The following is an 18,094-nucleotide window of genomic DNA, read 5'->3' on the forward strand; positions in this document are numbered from 1 at the left end:
TATTATTTACTTATTAGACTCTAATAAACATTTTGAGACCCGTTAGAACTTTTTGCAACGTGAATTAAACATTTGGCACCATATAGTTCACAAGGCACTTTTTAGGACCTATATAACTAATGTATAGTGCAAATGTTTTAGTTAAGTTCTTTTAACGATAACAGACAAAGATTTTCTTGGTTAACTGTTATACTTTTATTATTTACTTATTAGACACTAATAAACATTTTGAGACCCGTTAGAACTTTTTGCAATGTGAATTAAACATTTGACACCATATAGTTCACAAGGCACTTTTTAGGACCTATATAACTAATGTATAGTGCAAATGTTTTAGTTAAGTTCTTTTAACGATAACAGACAAAGATTTTCTTGGTTAACTGTTATACTTTTATTATTTACTTATTAGACTCTAATAAACATTTTGAGACCCGTTATAATTTTTTGCAATGTGAATTAAACATTTGACACCATATAGTTCACAAGGCACTTTTTAGGACCTATATAACTAATGTATAGTGCAAATGTTTTAGTTAAGTTCTTTTAACGATAACAGACAAACCTTTTATTGGTTAACTGTTATACTTTTATTATTTACTTATTAGACTCTAATAAACATTTTGAGACCCGTTAGAACTTTTTGCAATGTGAACTAAACATTTGGCACCATATAGTTCACAAGGCACTTTTTAGGACCTATATAACTAATGTATAGTGCAAATGTTTTAGTTAAGTTCTTTTAACGATAACAGACAAACCTTTTATTGGTTAACTGTTATACTTTTATTATTTACTTATTAGACTCTAATAAACATTTTGAGACCCGTTAGAACTTTTTGCAATGTGAATTAAACATTTGGCACCATATAGTTCACAAGGCACTTTTTAGGACCTATATAACTAATGTATAGTGCAAATGTTTTAGTTAAGTTCTTTTAACGATAACAGACAAACGCTTTATTGGTTAACTGTTATACTTTTATTATTTACTTATTAGACTCTAATAAACATTTTGAGAGCCGTTAAAACTTTTTGCAATGTTAATTAAACATTTGGCACCATATAGTTCACAAGGCACTTTTTAGGACCTATATAACTAATGTATAGTGCAAATGTTTTAGTTAAGTTCTTTTAACGATAACAGACAAATCTTTTATTGGTTAACTGTCATACTTTTATTATTTACTTATTAGACTCTAATAAACATTTTGAGACCCGTTATAACTTTTTGCAATGTGAATTAAACATTTGGCACCATATAGTTCACAAGGCACTTTTTAGGGCCTATATAACTAATGTATAGTGCGTATGTTGTAGTTAATATATTTTAACGATAACAGACAAACCTTTTATTGGTTAACTATTATACTTTTACTATTTACTTATTAGACTCCAATAAACTTTTTGAGACGCGTTAGAACTTTTTGCAATGTGAATTAAACATTTCGCACCATATACAGTATTTCACAAAATTCTTCTTAGGACCTATATAACTATTGTATAGTGCAAATGTTTTAGTTAAGTTCTTTTAACGATAACAGACAAACTTTATTGGTTAACTGTTATACTTTTATTGTTAACTTATTAGACTCTAATAAACATTTTGAGACCCGTTAGAACTTTTTGCAATGTGAATTAAACATTTGGCACCATATAGTTCACAAGGCACTTTTTAGGACCTATATAACTAATGTATAGTGCAAATGTTTTAGTTAAGTTCTTTTAACGATAACAGACAAACTTTATTGGTTAACTGTTATACTTTTATTGTTAACTTATTAGACTCTAATAAACATTTTGAAACGCGTTAGAACTTTTGGGAATATGAATTAAACATTTTGCACCATATAGTTCACAAGGCACTTTTTAGGACCTATTTAACTAATGTATAGTGCAAATGTTTTAGTTAAGTTCTTTTAACGATAACAGACAAACCTTTTATTGGTTAACTGTTATACTTTTATTATTTACTTATTAGACTCTAATAAACATTTTGAGATCCGTTAGGACCCGTTAGAATTTTTTGCAATGTGAATTAAACATTTTGCACCATATAGTTCACAAGGCACTTTTTAGGGCCTATATAACTAATGTATAGTGCGTATGTTGTAGTTAATATCTTTTAACGATAACAGACAAACCTTTTATTGGTTAACTATTATACTTTTACTATTTACTTATTAGACTCCAATAAACTTTTTGAGACGCGTTAGAACTTTTTGCAATGTGAATTAAACATTTTGCACCATATACAGTATTTCACAAAATTCTTCTTAGGACCTATATAACTATTGTATAGTGCATATGTTTTAGTTAATATCTTTTAACGATAACAGACAAACCTTTTATTGGTTAACTGTTATACTTTTATTATTTACTTATTAGACTCTAATAAACATTTTGAGACCCGTTAGAACTTTTTGCAACGTGAATTAAACATTTGGCACCATATAGTTCACAAGGCACTTTTTAGGACCTATATAACTAATGTATAGTGCAAATGTTTTAGTTAAGTTCTTTTAACGATAACAGACAAAGATTTTCTTGGTTAACTGTTATACTTTTATTATTTACTTATTAGACACTAATAAACATTTTGAGACCCGTTAGAACTTTTTGCAATGTGAATTAAACATTTGACACCATATAGTTCACAAGGCACTTTTTAGGACCTATATAACTAATGTATAGTGCAAATGTTTTAGTTAAGTTCTTTTAACGATAACAGACAAAGATTTTCTTGGTTAACTGTTATACTTTTATTATTTACTTATTAGACTCTAATAAACATTTTGAGACCCGTTATAATTTTTTGCAATGTGAATTAAACATTTGACACCATATAGTTCACAAGGCACTTTTTAGGACCTATATAACTAATGTATAGTGCAAATGTTTTAGTTAAGTTCTTTTAACGATAACAGACAAACCTTTTATTGGTTAACTGTTATACTTTTATTATTTACTTATTAGACTCTAATAAACATTTTGAGACCCGTTAGAACTTTTTGCAATGTGAACTAAACATTTGGCACCATATAGTTCACAAGGCACTTTTTAGGACCTATATAACTAATGTATAGTGCAAATGTTTTAGTTAAGTTCTTTTAACGATAACAGACAAACCTTTTATTGGTTAACTGTTATACTTTTATTATTTACTTATTAGACTCTAATAAACATTTTGAGACCCGTTAGAACTTTTTGCAATGTGAATTAAACATTTGGCACCATATAGTTCACAAGGCACTTTTTAGGACCTATATAACTAATGTATAGTGCAAATGTTTTAGTTAAGTTCTTTTAACGATAACAGACAAACGCTTTATTGGTTAACTGTTATACTTTTATTATTTACTTATTAGACTCTAATAAACATTTTGAGAGCCGTTAGAACTTTTTGCAATGTTAATTAAACATTTGGCACCATATAGTTCACAAGGCACTTTTTAGGACCTATATAACTAATGTATAGTGCAAATGTTTTAGTTAAGTTCTTTTAACGATAACAGACAAATCTTTTATTGGTTAACTGTCATACTTTTATTATTTACTTATTAGACTCTAATAAACATTTTGAGACCCGTTATAACTTTTTGCAATGTGAATTAAACATTTGGCACCATATAGTTCACAAGGCACTTTTTAGGACCTATATAACTAATGTATAGTGCAAATGTTTTAGTTAAGTTCTTTTAACGATAACAGACAAACCTTTTATTGGTTAACTGTTATACTTTTATTATTTACTTATTAGACTCTAATAAACATTTTGAGACCCGTTAGAACTTTTTGCAATGTGAACTAAACATTTGGCACCATATAGTTCACAAGGCACTTTTTAGGACCTATATAACTAATGTATAGTGCAAATGTTTTAGTTAAGTTCTTTTAACGATAACAGACAAACCTTTTATTGGTTAACTGTTATACTTTTATTATTTACTTATTAGACTCTAATAAACATTTTGAGACCCGTTAGGACCCGTTAGAACTTTTTGCAATGTGAATTAAACATTTTGCACCATATAGTTCACAAGGCACTTTTTAGGACCTATATAACTAATGTATAGTGCGTATGTTGTAGTTAATATCTTTTAACGATAACAGACAAACCTTTTATTGGTTAACTATTATACTTTTACTATTTACTTATTAGACTCCAATAAACTTTTTGAGACGCGTTAGAACTTTTTGCAATGTGAATTAAACATTTCGCACCATATACAGTATTTCACAAAATTCTTCTTAGGACCTATATAACTATTGTATAGTGCATATGTTTTAGTTAAGTTCTTTTAACGATAACAGACAAACTTTATTGGTTAACTGTTATACTTTTATTGTTAACTTATTAGACTCTAATAAACATTTTGAGACCCGTTAGAACTTTTTGCAATGTGAATTAAACATTTGGCACCATATAGTTCACAAGGCACTTTTTAGGACCTATATAACTAATGTATAGTGCAAATGTTTTAGTTAAGTTCTTTTAACGATAACAGACAAACCTTTTATTGGTTAACTGTTATACTTTTATTATTTACTTATTAGACTCTAATAAACACTTTGAGACCCGTTAAAACTTTTTGCAATGTGAACTAAACATTTGGCACCATATAGTTCACAAGGCACTTTTTAGGACCTATATAACTAATGTATAGTGCAAATGTTTTAGTTAAGTTCTTTTAACGATAACAGACAAATCTTTTATTGGTTAACTGTTATACTTTTATTATTTACTTATTAGTCTCTAATAAACATTTTGAGACCCGTTATAACTTTTTGCAATGTGAATTAAACATTTGGCACCATATAGTTCACAAGGCACTTTTAAGACCTATATAACTAATGTATAGTGCAAATGTTTTAGTTAAGTTCTTTTAACGATAACAGACAAACCTTTTATTGGTTAACTGTTATACTTTTATTATTTACTTATTAGACGCTAATAAACATTTTGACACCCGTTCGAACTTTTTGCAATGTGAATTAAACATTTGGCACCATATAGTTCACAAGGCACTTTTTAGGACCTATATAACTAATGTATAGTGCAAATGTTTTAGTTAAGTTCTTTTAACGATAACAGACAAACCTTTTATTGGTTAACTGTTATACTTTTATTATTTACTTATTAGACTCTAATAAACATTTTGAGACCCGTTAGAACTTTTTGCAATGTGAATTAAACATTTGGCACCATATAGTTCACAAGGCACTTTTTAGGACCTTTATGACTAATGTATAGTGCAAATGTTTTAGTTAAGTTCTTTTAACGATAACAGACAAACCTTTTATTGGTTAACTGTTATACTTTTATTATTTACTTATTAGACTCTAATAAACATTTGAGACACGTTAAAACTTTTTGCAATGTGAATTAAACATTTGGCACCATATAGTTCACAAGGCACTTTTTAGGAACTATATAACTAATGTATAGTGCAAATGTTTTAGTTAAGTTCTTTTAACGATAACAGACAAACTTTATTGGTTAACTGTTATACTTTTATTGTTAACTTATTAGACTCTAATAAACATTTTGAAACGCGTTAGAACTTTTGGGAATATGAATTAAACATTTTGCACCATATAGTTCACAAGGCACTTTTTAGGACCTATTTAACTAATGTATAGTGCAAATGATTTAGTTAAGTTCTTTTAACGATAACAGACAAACCTTTTATTGGTTAACTGTTATACTTTTATTATTTACTTATTAGACTCTAATAAACATTTTGAGACCCGTTAGGACCCGTTAGAATTTTTTGCAATGTGAATTAAACATTTGGCACCATATAGTTCACAAGGCACTTTTTAGGGCCTATATAACTAATGTATAGTGCATATGTTGTAGTTAATATCTTTTAACGATAACAGACAAACCTTTTATTGGTTAACTATTATACTTTTACTATTTACTTATTAGACTCCAATAAACTTTTTGAGACGCGTTAGAACTTTTTGCAATGTGAATTAAACATTTCGCACCATATACAGTATTTCACAAAATTCTTCTTAGGACCTATATAACTATTGTATAGTGCATATGTCTTAGTTAAGTTCTTTTAACGATAACAGATAAACTTTATTGGTTAACTGTTATACTTTTATTGTTTACTTATTAGACTCTAATAAACATTTTGAAACGCGTTAGAACTTTTGGGAATATGAATTAAACATTTTGCACCATATAGTTCATAAGGCACTTTTTAGGACCTATATAACTAAACTATAGTGCAAATGTTGTAGTTAAGTTTATTTGACGATAACAGACAAACCTTTTATTGGTTAACTGTTATACTTTTATTATTTACTTATTAGACTCTAATAAACATTTTGAGACCCGTTAGAACTTTTTGCAATTTGAATTGCACATTTGGCACCATATAGTTCACAAGGCACTTTTTAGGACCTATATAACTAATGTATAGTGCAAATTTTTTAGTTAAGTTCTTTTAACGATAACAGACAAACCTTTTATTGGTTAAGTGTTGTAGTTTTATTATTTACTTATTAGACTCTAATAAACATTTTGAGACCCGTTAGAACTTTTTGCAATGTGAATTAAACATTTGGCACCATATAGTTCACAAGGCACTTTTTAGGACCTATATAACTAATGTATAGTGCAAATGTTTTAGTTAAGTTCTTTTAACGATAACAGACAAACCTTTTATTGGTTAACTGTTATACTTTTATTATTTACTTATTAGACTCTAATAAACATTTTGAGACCCGTTAGAACTTTTTGCAATGTGAACTAAACATTTGGCACCATATAGTTCACAAGGCACTTTTTAGGACCTATATAACTAATGTATAGTGCAAATGTTTTAGTTAAGTTCTTTTAACGATAACAGACAAACCTTTTATTGGTTAACTGTTATACTTTTATTATTTACTTATTAGACTCTAATAAACATTTTGAGACCCGTTAGAACTTTTTGCAATGTGAATTAAACATTTGGCACCATATAGTTCACAAGGCACTTTTTAGGACCTATATAACTAATGTATAGTGCAAATGTTTTAGTTAAGTTCTTTTAACGATAACAGACAAACCTTTTATTGGTTAACTGTTATACTTTTATTATTTACTTATTAGACTCTAATAAACATTTTGAGACCCGTTAGAACTTTTTGCAATGTGAACTAAACATTTGGCACCATATAGTTCACAAGGCACTTTTTAGGACCTATATAACTAATGTATAGTGCAAATGTTTTAGTTAAGTTCTTTTAACGATAACAGACAAACCTTTTATTGGTTAACTGTTATACTTTTATTATTTACTTATTAGACTCTAATAAACATTTTGAGACCCGTTAGGACCCGTTAGAACTTTTTGCAATGTGAATTAAACATTTTGCACCATATAGTTCACAAGGCACTTTTTAGGGCCTATATAACTAATGTATAGTGCGTATGTTGTAGTTAATATCTTTTAACGATAACAGACAAACCTTTTATTGGTTAACTATTATACTTTTACTATTTACTTATTAGACTCCAATAAACTTTTTGAGACGCGTTAGAACTTTTTGCAATGTGAATTAAACATTTCGCACCATATACAGTATTTCACAAAATTCTTCTTAGGACCTATATAACTATTGTATAGTGCATATGTTTTAGTTAAGTTCTTTTAACGATAACAGACAAACTTTATTGGTTAACTGTTATACTTTTATTGTTAACGTATTAGACTCTAATAAACATTTTGAGACCCGTTAGAACTTTTTGCAATGTGAATTAAACATTTGGCACCATATAGTTCACAAGGCACTTTTTAGGACCTATATAACTAATGTATAGTGCAAATGTTTTAGTTAAGTTCTTTTAACGATAACAGACAAACTTTATTGGTTAACTGTTATACTTTTATTGTTAACTTATTAGACTCTAATAAACATTTTGAAACGCGTTAGAACTTTTGGGAATATGAATTAAACATTTTGCACCATATAGTTCACAAGGCACTTTTTAGGACCTATTTAACTAATGTATAGTGCAAATGTTTTAGTTAAGTTCTTTTAACGATAACAGACAAACCTTTTATTGGTTAACTGTTATACTTTTATTATTTACTTATTAGACTCTAATAAACATTTTGAGATCCGTTAGGACCCGTTAGAATTTTTTGCAATGTGAATTAAACATTTTGCACCATATAGTTCACAAGGCATTTTTTAGGGCCTATATAACTAATGTATAGTGCGTATGTTGTAGTTAATATCTTTTAACGATAACAGACAAACATTTTATTGGTTAACTATTATACTTTTACTATTTACTTATTAGACTCCAATAAACTTTTTGAGACGCGTTAGAACTTTTTGCAATGTGAATTAAACATTTTGCACCATATACAGTATTTCACAAAATTCTTCTTAGGACCTATATAACTATTGTATAGTGCAAATGTTTTAGTTAAGTTCTTTTAACGATAACAGACAAATCTTTTATTGGTTAACTGTTATACTTTTATTATTTACTTATTAGACTCTAATAAACATTTTGAGACCCGTTAGAACTTTTTGCAACGTGAATTAAACATTTGGCACCATATAGTTCACAAGGCACTTTTTAGGACCTATATAACTAATGTATAGTGCAAATGTTTTAGTTAAGTTCTTTTAACGATAACAGACAAAGATTTTCTTGGTTAACTGTTATACTTTTATTATTTACTTATTAGACACTAATAAACATTTTGAGACCCGTTAGAACTTTTTGCAATGTGAATTAAACATTTGACACCATATAGTTCACAAGGCACTTTTTAGGACCTATATAACTAATGTATAGTGCAAATGTTTTAGTTAAGTTCTTTTAACGATAACAGACAAAGATTTTCTTGGTTAACTGTTATACTTTTATTATTTACTTATTAGACTCTAATAAACATTTTGAGACCCGTTATAATTTTTTGCAATGTGAATTAAACATTTGACACCATATAGTTCACAAGGCACTTTTTAGGACCTATATAACTAATGTATAGTGCAAATGTTTTAGTTAAGTTCTTTTAACGATAACAGACAAACCTTTTATTGGTTAACTGTTATACTTTTATTATTTACTTATTAGACTCTAATAAACATTTTGAGACCCGTTAGAACTTTTTGCAATGTGAACTAAACATTTGGCACCATATAGTTCACAAGGCACTTTTTAGGATCTATATAACTAATGTATAGTGCAAATGTTTTAGTTAAGTTCTTTTAACGATAACAGACAAACCTTTTATTGGTTAACTGTTATACTTTTATTATTTACTTATTAGACTCTAATAAACATTTTGACACCCGTTAGAACTTTTTGCAATGTGAATTAAACATTTGGCACCATATAGTTCACAAGGCACTTTTTAGGACCTATATAACTAATGTATAGTGCAAATGTTTTAGTTAAGTTCTTTTAACGATAACAGACAAATCTTTTATTGGTTAACTGTCATACTTTTATTATTTACTTATTAGACTCTAATAAACATTTTGAGACCCGTTAGAACTTTTTGCAATGTGAATTAAACATTTGGCACCATATAGTTCACAAGGCACTTTTTAGGACCTATATAACTAATGTATAGTGCAAATGTTTTAGTTAAGTTCTTTTAACGATAACAGACAAACCTTTTATTGGTTAACTGTTATACTTTTATTATTTACTTATTAGTCTCTAATAAACATTTTGAGACCCGTTATAACTTTTTGCAATGTGAATTAAACATTTGGCACCATATAGTTCACAAGGCACTTTTTAGGACCTATATAACTAATGTATAGTGCAAATGTTTTAGTTAAGTTCTTTTAACGATAACAGACAAACCTTTTATTGGTTAACTGTTATACTTTTATTATTTACTTATTAAACTCTAATAAACACTTTGAGACCCGTTAAAACTTTTTGCAATGTGAACTAAACATTTGGCACCATATAGTTCACAAGGCACTTTTTAGGACCTATATAACTAATGTATAGTGCAAATGTTTTAGTTAAGTTCTTTTAACGATAACAGACAAATCTTTTATTGGTTAACTGTTATACTTTTATTATTTACTTATTAGTCTCTAATAAACATTTTGAGACCCGTTATAACTTTTTGCAATGTGAATTAAACATTTGGCACCATATAGTTCACAAGGCACTTTTAAGACCTATATAACTAATGTATAGTGCAAATGTTTTAGTTAAGTTCTTTTAACGATAACAGACAAACCTTTTATTGGTTAACTGTTATACTTTTATTATTTACTTATTAGACTCTAATAAACATTTTGACACCCGTTCGAACTTTTTGCAATGTGAATTAAACATTTGGCACCATATAGTTCACAAGGCACTTTTTAGGACCTATATAACTAATGTATAGTGCAAATGTTTTAGTTAAGTTCTTTTAACGATAACAGACAAACCTTTTATTGGTTAACTGTTATACTTTTATTATTTACTTATTAGACTCTAATAAACATTTTGAGACCCGTTAGAACTTTTTGCAATGTGAATTAAACATTTGGCACCATATAGTTCACAAGGCACTTTTTAGGACGTTTATGACTAATGTATAGTGCAAATGTTTTAGTTAAGTTCTTTTAACGATAACAGACAAACCTTTTATTGGTTAACTGTTATACTTTTATTATTTACTTATTAGACTCTAATAAACATTTGAGACACGTTAAAACTTTTTGCAATGTGAATTAAACATTTGGCACCATATAGTTCACAAGGCACTTTTTAGGAACTATATAACTAATGTATAGTGCAAATGTTTTAGTTAAGTTCTTTTAACGATAACAGACAAACTTTATTGGTTAACTGTTATACTTTTATTGTTAACTTATTAGACTCTAATAAACATTTTGAAACGCGTTAGAACTTTTGGGAATATGAATTAAACATTTTGCACCATATAGTTCACAAGGCATTTTTTAGGGCCTATATAACTAATGTATAGTGCGTATGTTGTAGTTAATATCTTTTAACGATAACAGACAAACATTTTATTGGTTAACTATTATACTTTTACTATTTACTTATTAGACTCCAATAAACTTTTTGAGACGCGTTAGAACTTTTTGCAATGTGAATTAAACATTTTGCACCATATACAGTATTTCACAAAATTCTTCTTAGGACCTATATAACTATTGTATAGTGCAAATGTTTTAGTTAAGTTCTTTTAACGATAACAGACAAATCTTTTATTGGTTAACTGTTATACTTTTATTATTTACTTATTAGACTCTAATAAACATTTTGAGACCCGTTAGAACTTTTTGCAACGTGAATTAAACATTTGGCACCATATAGTTCACAAGGCACTTTTTAGGACCTATATAACTAATGTATAGTGCAAATGTTTTAGTTAAGTTCTTTTAACGATAACAGACAAAGATTTTCTTGGTTAACTGTTATACTTTTATTATTTACTTATTAGACACTAATAAACATTTTGAGACCCGTTAGAACTTTTTGCAATGTGAATTAAACATTTGACACCATATAGTTCACAAGGCACTTTTTAGGACCTATATAACTAATGTATAGTGCAAATGTTTTAGTTAAGTTCTTTTAACGATAACAGACAAAGATTTTCTTGGTTAACTGTTATACTTTTATTATTTACTTATTAGACTCTAATAAACATTTTGAGACCCGTTATAATTTTTTGCAATGTGAATTAAACATTTGACACCATATAGTTCACAAGGCACTTTTTAGGACCTATATAACTAATGTATAGTGCAAATGTTTTAGTTAAGTTCTTTTAACGATAACAGACAAACCTTTTATTGGTTAACTGTTATACTTTTATTATTTACTTATTAGACTCTAATAAACATTTTGAGACCCGTTAGAACTTTTTGCAATGTGAACTAAACATTTGGCACCATATAGTTCACAAGGCACTTTTTAGGATCTATATAACTAATGTATAGTGCAAATGTTTTAGTTAAGTTCTTTTAACGATAACAGACAAACCTTTTATTGGTTAACTGTTATACTTTTATTATTTACTTATTAGACTCTAATAAACATTTTGACACCCGTTAGAACTTTTTGCAATGTGAATTAAACATTTGGCACCATATAGTTCACAAGGCACTTTTTAGGACCTATATAACTAATGTATAGTGCAAATGTTTTAGTTAAGTTCTTTTAACGATAACAGACAAATCTTTTATTGGTTAACTGTCATACTTTTATTATTTACTTATTAGACTCTAATAAACATTTTGAGACCCGTTAGAACTTTTTGCAATGTGAATTAAACATTTGGCACCATATAGTTCACAAGGCACTTTTTAGGACCTATATAACTAATGTATAGTGCAAATGTTTTAGTTAAGTTCTTTTAACGATAACAGACAAACCTTTTATTGGTTAACTGTTATACTTTTATTATTTACTTATTAGTCTCTAATAAACATTTTGAGACCCGTTATAACTTTTTGCAATGTGAATTAAACATTTGGCACCATATAGTTCACAAGGCACTTTTTAGGACCTATATAACTAATGTATAGTGCAAATGTTTTAGTTAAGTTCTTTTAACGATAACAGACAAACCTTTTATTGGTTAACTGTTATACTTTTATTATTTACTTATTAAACTCTAATAAACACTTTGAGACCCGTTAAAACTTTTTGCAATGTGAACTAAACATTTGGCACCATATAGTTCACAAGGCACTTTTTAGGACCTATATAACTAATGTATAGTGCAAATGTTTTAGTTAAGTTCTTTTAACGATAACAGACAAATCTTTTATTGGTTAACTGTTATACTTTTATTATTTACTTATTAGTCTCTAATAAACATTTTGAGACCCGTTATAACTTTTTGCAATGTGAATTAAACATTTGGCACCATATAGTTCACAAGGCACTTTTAAGACCTATATAACTAATGTATAGTGCAAATGTTTTAGTTAAGTTCTTTTAACGATAACAGACAAACCTTTTATTGGTTAACTGTTATACTTTTATTATTTACTTATTAGACTCTAATAAACATTTTGACACCCGTTCGAACTTTTTGCAATGTGAATTAAACATTTGGCACCATATAGTTCACAAGGCACTTTTTAGGACCTATATAACTAATGTATAGTGCAAATGTTTTAGTTAAGTTCTTTTAACGATAACAGACAAACCTTTTATTGGTTAACTGTTATACTTTTATTATTTACTTATTAGACTCTAATAAACATTTTGAGACCCGTTAGAACTTTTTGCAATGTGAATTAAACATTTGGCACCATATAGTTCACAAGGCACTTTTTAGGACGTTTATGACTAATGTATAGTGCAAATGTTTTAGTTAAGTTCTTTTAACGATAACAGACAAACCTTTTATTGGTTAACTGTTATACTTTTATTATTTACTTATTAGACTCTAATAAACATTTGAGACACGTTAAAACTTTTTGCAATGTGAATTAAACATTTGGCACCATATAGTTCACAAGGCACTTTTTAGGAACTATATAACTAATGTATAGTGCAAATGTTTTAGTTAAGTTCTTTTAACGATAACAGACAAACTTTATTGGTTAACTGTTATACTTTTATTGTTAACTTATTAGACTCTAATAAACATTTTGAAACGCGTTAGAACTTTTGGGAATATGAATTAAACATTTTGCACCATATAGTTCACAAGGCACTTTTTAGGACCTATTTAACTAATGTATAGTGCAAATGATTTAGTTAAGTTCTTTTAACGATAACAGACAAACCTTTTATTGGTTAACTGTTATACTTTTATTATTTACTTATTAGACTCTAATAAACATTTTGAGACCCGTTAGGACCCGTTAGAATTTTTTGCAATGTGAATTAAACATTTTGCACCATATAGTTCACAAGGCACTTTTTAGGGCCTATATAACTAATGTATAGTGCATATGTTGTAGTTAATATCTTTTAACGATAACAGACAAACCTTTTATTGGTTAACTATTATACTTTTACTATTTACTTATTAGACTGCAATAAACTTTTTGAGACGCGTTAGAACTTTTTGCAATGTGAATTAAACATTTCGCACCATATACAGTATTTCACAAAATTCTTCTTAGGACCTATATAACTATTGTATAGTGCATATGTCTTAGTTAAGTTCTTTTAACGATAACAGATAAACTTTATTGGTTAACTGTTATACTTTTATTGTTTACTTATTAGACTCTAATAAACATTTTGAAACGCGTTAGAACTTTTGGGAATATGAATTAAACATTTTGCACCATATAGTTCATAAGGCACTTTTTAGGACCTATATAACTAAACTATAGTGCAAATGTTGTAGTTAAGTTTATTTGACGATAACAGACAAACCTTTTATTGGTTAACTGTTATACTTTTATTATTTACTTATTAGACTCTAATAAACATTTTGAGACCCGTTAGAACTTTTTGCAATTTGAATTGCACATTTGGCACCATATAGTTCACAAGGCACTTTTTAGGACCTATATAACTAATGTATAGTGCAAATTTTTTAGTTAAGTTCTTTTAACGATAACAGACAAACCTTTTATTGGTTAACTGTTGTACTTTTATTATTTACTTATTAGACTCTAATAAACATTTTGAGACCCGTTAGAACTTTTTGCAATGTGAATTAAACATTTGGCACCATATAGTTCACAAGGCACTTTTTAGGACCTATATAACTAATGTATAGTGCAAATGTTTTAGTTAAGTTCTTTTAACGATAACAGACAAACCTTTTATTGGTTAACTGTTATACTTTTATTATTTACTTATTAGACTCTAATAAACATTTTGAGACCCGTTAGAACTTTTTGCAATGTGAACTAAACATTTGGCACCATATAGTTCACAAGGCACTTTTTAGGACCTATATAACTAATGTATAGTGCAAATGTTTTAGTTAAGTTCTTTTAACGATAACAGACAAACCTTTTATTGGTTAACTGTTATACTTTTATTATTTACTTATTAGACTCTAATAAACATTTTGAGACCCGTTAGAACTTTTTGCAATGTGAATTAAACATTTGGCACCATATAGTTCACAAGGCACTTTTTAGGACCTATATAACTAATGTATAGTGCAAATGTTTTAGTTAAGTTCTTTTAACGATAACAGACAAACCTTTTATTGGTTAACTGTTATACTTTTATTATTTACTTATTAGACTCTAATAAACATTTTGAGACCCGTTAGAACTTTTTGCAATGTGAACTAAACATTTGGCACCATATAGTTCACAAGGCACTTTTTAGGACCTATATAACTAATGTATAGTGCAAATGTTTTAGTTAAGTTCTTTTAACGATAACAGACAAACCTTTTATTGGTTAACTGTTATACTTTTATTATTTACTTATTAGACTCTAATAAACATTTTGAGACCCGTTAGGACCCGTTAGAACTTTTTGCAATGTGAATTAAACATTTTGCACCATATAGTTCACAAGGCACTTTTTAGGGCCTATATAACTAATGTATAGTGCGTATGTTGTAGTTAATATCTTTTAACGATAACAGACAAACCTTTTATTGGTTAACTATTATACTTTTACTATTTACTTATTAGACTCCAATAAACTTTTTGAGACGCGTTAGAACTTTTTGCAATGTGAATTAAACCTTTCGCACCATATACAGTATTTCACAAAATTCTTCTTAGGACCTATATAACTATTGTATAGTGCATATGTTTTAGTTAAGTTCTTTTAACGATAACAGACAAACTTTATTGGTTAACTGTTATACTTTTATTGTTAACGTATTAGACTCTAATAAACATTTTGAGACCCGTTAGAACTTTTTGCAATGTGAATTAAACATTTGGCACCATATAGTTCACAAGGCACTTTTTAGGACCTATATAACTAATGTATAGTGCAAATGTTTTAGTTAAGTTCTTTTAACGATAACAGACAAACTTTATTGGTTAACTGTTATACTTTTATTGTTAACTTATTAGACTCTAATAAACATTTTGAAACGCGTTAGAACTTTTGGGAATATGAATTAAACATTTTGCACCATATAGTTCACAAGGCACTTTTTAGGACCTATTTAACTAATGTATAGTGCAAATGTTTTAGTTAAGTTCTTTTAACGATAACAGACAAACCTTTTATTGGTTAACTGTTATACTTTTATTATTTACTTATTAGACTCTAATAAACATTTTGAGATCCGTTAGGACCCGTTAGAATTTTTTGCAATGTGAATTAAACATTTTGCACCATATAGTTCACAAGGCATTTTTTAGGGCCTATATAACTAATGTATAGTGCGTATGTTGTAGTTAATATCTTTTAACGATAACAGACAAACATTTTATTGGTTAACTATTATACTTTTACTATTTACTTATTAGACTCCAATAAACTTTTTGAGACGCGTTAGAACTTTTTGCAATGTGAATTAAACATTTTGCACCATATACAGTATTTCACAAAATTCTTCTTAGGACCTATATAACTATTGTATAGTGCAAATGTTTTAGTTAAGTTCTTTTAACGATAACAGACAAATCTTTTATTGGTTAACTGTTATACTTTTATTATTTACTTATTAGACTCTAATAAACATTTTGAGACCCGTTAGAACTTTTTGCAACGTGAATTAAACATTTGGCACCATATAGTTCACAAGGCACTTTTTAGGACCTATATAACTAATGTATAGTGCAAATGTTTTAGTTAAGTTCTTTTAACGATAACAGACAAAGATTTTCTTGGTTAACTGTTATACTTTTATTATTTACTTATTAGACACTAATAAACATTTTGAGACCCGTTAGAACTTTTTGCAATGTGAATTAAACATTTGACACCATATAGTTCACAAGGCACTTTTTAGGACCTATATAACTAATGTATAGTGCAAATGTTTTAGTTAAGTTCTTTTAACGATAACAGACAAAGATTTTCTTGGTTAACTGTTATACTTTTATTATTTACTTATTAGACTCTAATAAACATTTTGAGACCCGTTATAATTTTTTGCAATGTGAATTAAACATTTGACACCATATAGTTCACAAGGCACTTTTTAGGACCTATATAACTAATGTATAGTGCAAATGTTTTAGTTAAGTTCTTTTAACGATAACAGACAAACCTTTTATTGGTTAACTGTTATACTTTTATTATTTACTTATTAGACTCTAATAAACATTTTGAGACCCGTTAGAACTTTTTGCAATGTGAACTAAACATTTGGCACCATATAGTTCACAAGGCACTTTTTAGGACCTATATAACTAATGTATAGTGCAAATGTTTTAGTTAAGTTCTTTTAACGATAACAGACAAACCTTTTATTGGTTAACTGTTATACTTTTATTATTTACTTATTAGACTCTAATAAACATTTTGACACCCGTTAGAACTTTTTGCAATGTGAATTAAACATTTGGCACCATATAGTTCACAAGGCACTTTTTAGGACCTATATAACTAATGTATAGTGCAAATGTTTTAGTTAAGTTCTTTTAACGATAACAGACAAATCTTTTATTGGTTAACTGTCATACTTTTATTATTTACTTATTAGACTCTAATAAACATTTTGAGACCCGTTAGAACTTTTTGCAATGTGAATTAAACATTTGGCACCATATAGTTCACAAGGCACTTTTTAGGACCTATATAACTAATGTATAGTGCAAATGTTTTAGTTAAGTTCTTTTAACGATAACAGACAAACCTTTTATTGGTTAACTTTTATACTTTTATTATTTACTTATTAGTCTCTAATAAACATTTTGAGACCCGTTATAACTTTTTGCAATGTGAATTAAACATTTTGCACCATATAGTTCACAAGGCACTTTTTAGGACCTATATAACTAATGTATAGTGCAAATGTTTTAGTTAAGTTCTTTTAACGATAACAGACAAACCTTTTATTGGTTAACTGTTATACTTTTATTATTTACTTATTAGACTCTAATAAACATTTTGAGACCCGTTAGAACTTTTTGCAATGTGAACTAAACATTTGGCACCATATAGTTCACAAGGCACTTTTTAGGACCTATATAACTAATGTATAGTGCAAATGTTTTAGTTAAGTTCTTTTAACGA

Source organism: Clavelina lepadiformis, chromosome 6, assembly GCF_947623445.1.
Source record: "Clavelina lepadiformis chromosome 6, kaClaLepa1.1, whole genome shotgun sequence".
NCBI classification, from domain to species: domain Eukaryota; kingdom Metazoa; phylum Chordata; class Ascidiacea; order Aplousobranchia; family Clavelinidae; genus Clavelina; species Clavelina lepadiformis.